Below are 6,018 nucleotides of genomic sequence, written 5' to 3' on the forward strand. Positions count from 1 at the left end.
ACCACGACCATTCATGTGGCAATTAAAATTATAACACGAATATTAATTTTGTATTTTAACTAAGAAGTGTGTAGAAGGTTTTAGAATTAATCCATGCTAGGGAGTGAACGAATTTCAAACTCATGTGATGGGGACTCATAATTTTACCATTACCCGAAATCAAACTTATATGGCAAGGACTAAATTAGAGCAGCATGATACGATTTAGTATTACTACACTAAGATAAGGAGGAGTAATTAAGGGAATACTTCTGTCAAGAAGTTAGACAAAAAATCTAAAACAATTATGAACGATAAAAAAGATTTTAAAGACTATATGTGGTATGTAGCTAACAAACAGGGGTCGGATGTCGACCCATAATAGAGGTTGATGGATGTCATTTGAAATTGCAAAAAATATGGGGTGGGGGGTGGCCACTATTATCAGTAAGAATTGATGGAAACAAAAACAATTTTTCCTATTGCATTAACACTAGTAGAAAGTGAATGGAAGAAAAGATGACGTTGGTTTCTTACACTTCTTGGTGAGGATCTAGGAATTTCACAAAAGTCTTTTCCATGGATTTTCATTCTTATGTGCAGAAAGGTTTTATTCCAGCATTATATAAATAATGCCAGATGTTTCACATAGGTTTTGTGTGAGGAATTCACACAATAATTTAAAGACATGTGGCTTTGGAGGAAAAGCATTGAATGATATACTATGAAAGCTACCAGAGTAACTACAAAACCTGAATTCTCCAAGGTTATCAAAGAGATGGAAAATGTAGATCGAAAATCCCCTGAATGGGTTATTAGTAAACCTCATATCCAAAGGTCGAGAGCTTTTTTTATCCTTTCCCAAAGTGTTATGTATTATTTACAAATTTATGCAGTCATTCAAGAATGTAGTTCTACATGTAAGAGAAAAGTATATAGACAATGCTTGAACATATTAGGATTTATATGATGTCAAGACTTTAAGAGAATAGGAATAGAATTATGAAGTATGCTATCAAATATCTACAAAGATCATGATGAAGTTAGAGGAAAATAAGGTTAAAGCTATTGTATGTATTGCCATTAAATTGACTAGTTCCATTAATAAATTGAGGACATCTATTTTAGACTATTCTTTATTGATTTTAAGGAAAGAGTTATTCTTGTGGGATATGGGACTTAACAAGAACACCTTGTAATCATGTTATTCTATTTATATGGATTAAGAAGGATGAGGCTAAAATGCATGTTCATGAATGCCACAAAGCAAAGCAGTACATAAAAATTTGTACTGTCACGACCCAACCCTGTCGTGAGTTGCACCCATACTAACCCTCCGCTGATAGAAATATCTGAACCACATTGAGCAACACCACTACTTAACAACTTCTAAATATAGAATGAGAAAACCTATTACTAACCAATAATTCAAAAAGGTAAAACAGTGAAGAATAATAAAATGTCTAAAAACACCACCCATAAAAATGAAAGTCATTATACCAAAATATGTAAACAAATATAATTTGCTCGTACAACCTATAAAAATAGAAGTATAGAAGTGTCTAGGTCTTAAAGCATTGGATAAGAGAATTATTTGTGAATGGTCATGGATTCACTAAAGATGAAACTCACCCTTGAGTTAAAATGGTCATTGCTAGAACTGAGATTTCATTGGAGTCGTTAGGATATGCTCTACATTCAACAAAAGTAAGAGCACAGTTAGTATAAGTACAAAACCAATATGCAGTATAGGGTTATAGGCATACTAAAGATAATAAACATTTTGTGCTTCAAAAAAAGATAATTAAGATGCCGGAAGAATTATACCGATCATTCCTTTGGACAGGACTCAATGAACTATCAAAGAAAGAACTAGTTTCTTAGGAAAGACTTTGCTACCCAGAATTGGCTGGAGGTTTAAATATTATTGATATCAAGTTGTGGAATAAGGCATCCATCATGAAAACACTTATGGGCTATCTAAATGAAAAAAGATTTAGTATGGATTAGATGGGTACACTACTACTACATAAAGAATACCAAACTTAAGGACCTGACAAGCCCCAAGAACTCAGCTTCGATGGTGCAGAAGATCAAAAACAGTGGTAAATTCATCATGTTATAGTAATGCTACTAGGGGAGTATAGATTAGGCCTAGAGAAGCCTAGTACAAAGTAACAAATTTACGATTAATAAAACTTATTCAACACTTTAGCCTCAACTTCCAAGGTTGGTATGGAAGAACATCAAACTACATAAGAGGGTGCATCCTAGATTCAAATTCAACCTGTGGATCGCAATATAAGAGAGATTATGTATAGTTGATCGACTTAAGAATATGGGGGTGCATGTTCATATGAGGTGTTTTTTTTGTGATCAAGATGAAGAAAAACTACACCACCTATTCTTCAAATGTCCTTATATTAATAAAATATGGACCAAAAAACTCATAATGATGAGAGCAAACAAAGTAATAGGTACATGTCATCAAGAGGTCGAATGGATATGCAAAATAGCAAAAAAGAAAGTTACAGTCACTAAGATGCTCTGTCGTGTGTTATCAATTATTGTATACAACATTTGGAAAGATAAAAACATGATGAGATTCCAGAATGGCAGAATTGATGCAACTAAAATATGTTATGAAATAGCTATATACCTGCACATTCAAGGAAGAAACAAAGATTTTTGGCTAGACAAGCTACAATTGCTGAATCATTTTCCTCAAGAGAAGTAGAATTGATACTTACTATAAATAGATTATGGATTATTTAGGCAGTAGATGCATAGAAAACATGAATAGGCCATATAATGAAAATTGAGGTAGTAGATGGTCAGCTTTTACTCGACTATGTAACGACTCTCTTTTTGATTAATGGAAAAACCTATTAATCAAAATAATAATAATAATAATAATAATAATAAATATTAATATATAACAAACATATTGTAAACAAGTACAACTCTGTAATAGCTCACATTAATACCTTCACATAGTCTTTCTTCAATATCAATCAAGAAATCAAAAAAGTGTAGAACAAGTACAACATTCAACCAAGTCAATACCATGACTCATAAAAAACTCAACCTTACAAAAATAATCTTTTTCATCAAACTTTAACCATAATTATACGATTGGAGTTTGTCAATAAAACGGACCACTCGTGGATCAAAATTACAATAATATTATCAACTATTTCACTCAATAAACCCAAAATAACAACAATAATGCAACTCGATCCACTCATGGAACCGTTAAACTAACTTATAAGTTATACTAACAATCTAGGGGTCTTATCAATTACTATTACCCATGACTTGTAGATGAAGAGCTTTGACTATGTACTAACTAACTTAGATATCTAGTGTCATCCACACATATGCCAAAGTAAGTGCTATACTTTCCTTATTTGAAAGTCCACATCCTTATACTCCTCAAATTCCTCTAATTCATTGACGATGTCCATTACTGGTTCATCTCGCACTATCAATCCATATAATAGAATTATAATATAAAACTAACACAATCATATTAGTACTTCGAAATAAGTCTTTAGACATAATCTTATTTTAGATGATAAAACAACTTGTGGTACTAACCAACAAGTTAATACACACACATAAAATAAGTAGATATAATGCATTATGGACTAAAAATAACAATGTAACCAACACTCAAACAATGACCTAACAGAAACAAGCATTACAAGCTCATCAAATAACCCCAAGGCTAATATCATAAGCATACCCTTATTCTATGTTTTTTCTACTATTTTTCCACCTTATTTCCACAAAATTCATGTTTATAAAATTAATTTCTAAGCATAAAATCATAAATTATCCACCGTCAACTAAAACCCAATCATTTCACCTTATTTTCACTAAATTACATCAGAAAATTATGATAGGTCAAGTCAAATCTACCTGCACAATAGTAATTCAAAATAGTAGAATAGGTGGATTAAATTACTCCAACGAAGGAGTTTGGATGGAAACTGAGTATTATTTTTACCGAAGTGACCCTTTTCATCTCTAGAATAGAAGTATAATAAAAAATAATGCTTAAGTATAATTTTGCATTTATCAAAACGTTTACCACTATAAAGACATCACTCCCACTATAACAATATTTCTATAGTGGGATATGACCATTATGTTATGATTGACTTATCTGAATTACACCATAACAAGATTATTTCTACTATATTAGGCATATAGTATTATCTTGCATCCACTATAGTGACCTATGTGAGGTACAAATCTGACAACCTCTAAACTTTCCAATTTATCAATACATGTCTAGATTTTAATATCTCAAACTAATATCTTTATGTCAATAATAATATCTGAAGTGATAATATCTGAATTAACTTTAATAGTTTTTACAAACTCCTCAACCTCTTAGTTATCATGATATGGTCTCAAATTATAGAACTACAAATCTATCCATTGTTGTACTTATCTAAACCACACATCACTTGGATTTCATCCAAGACTAGCCTAGATTTATAATATTAACACTTTATGCAGGGAGAATCTTAACCTAATTTTGGTATGCTAGACTATACCACCATGATGGAAACGATCTTTACATTTAAACCAGTTTACCCATTTTTCATTTTTGATCAATAAATTAAGAAAACCAAGAGACAAATCAAAGAAATTACCTTAATCCTAAAAAAGTTGAGTTTTTATTGGGCATGTCCTTCTCAATCTCCCAATTGGTCTTCTCAATAAGTTTGTCCCTCTACTGGACTTTCAGTATTTAAATCTCTATAATTCTCAATGGTTGAAAATCCCTATGAAGAATAGCTATTGGTTCTTTCTCATAATAAATATTCTTGTGAAATAAAACTGAGTCTCATTTAATTATAAAATAACAATCCCTATGGTATTTGTTAAAAATGGAAACATAAACACTGAATGGACTCCGATAGGCTTAGATGCAAAGTCATCCTATAAAATAGCAAACGACCATCATCAATAACCTTAATCAGACTAATATTCTCGGGTCTAATGTTTCCATTCTTACCAAATCCTATAACTCTCTTTATAGGAGAAACCTTTAGCCGCACATGTTTACCTGGTTTAAAATAGATATCTCTTACCTCCTGGTAGGCATATTTCTTTTGTCTTGATTGCGCTACCAATAAATTTTCCTAAATAAATGTTACTTTATCTTGACATTATTTTATTAAATTTGTGACCAAAGGCTTATATTGCCCACCTAAACTAACCTTTTGGTGATTTACACCTTTTCCTATAAAGAGCTACAAATAGGTCCATGTCTATACTATTGTGATAATTGTTATTCTATGAGAACTTACAAAACATTAGGAATTTGTCCCAGTTACCAATAAAATAAACCATGCGTGATCTTAGCATTTCTTTCAGTAACTAAATAGTCCTCTCAGACTACCCATCCATAAGAGATAAAATGCAATATTAAGATCAAGATTTATGCTCAACTCCTCTTGCAAATTTTTCCAAATTTTAGAGGTGAACTACATACAACTACTAGATGTGATGGATAAAGGAACCTAATCCATTCTTAAAACATTCCTTACATAATTCTTGGCTAACTACATTGAGTTTTAATTTATCTTAACAAAAATAAAATGAGCAGACTTTGTTAGACTATCCACAATGACCCAAAAAAAGTCATGCTTCCAAGGCCTTGGGAAGACCTACTAGAAAATTCATAAAAATACTTTCCCACTTCCACTCGAGAATGGGCATCATCTGAAGCAAACCCTTCGGCCTTTGGTGCTTATTCTTCACTTATTGACAATAACTACAATATGTTACATACTTGATATGCTATGATTTCATAGAACTTTTAATGCTTAAACTATGGGAATATTCTTGTTCTTAAGGCTATTTTGTTGGATTTGATATGTTTTAGAGTGATTTTGTATATAAATCGGCTGTGGAAGCTAACAGGAAGAAAAAGATTTCGAAATCATAGTCCATACCTTGAATCATATCAAAATCTACCATGTCTAACTCAATCAGATCAGTTAAAAAGACTCTATGAAG

The sequence above is a fragment of the Capsicum annuum genome, chromosome 11 (genome assembly GCF_002878395.1).
Source record: "Capsicum annuum cultivar UCD-10X-F1 chromosome 11, UCD10Xv1.1, whole genome shotgun sequence".
Lineage (NCBI taxonomy): Eukaryota > Viridiplantae > Streptophyta > Magnoliopsida > Solanales > Solanaceae > Capsicum > Capsicum annuum.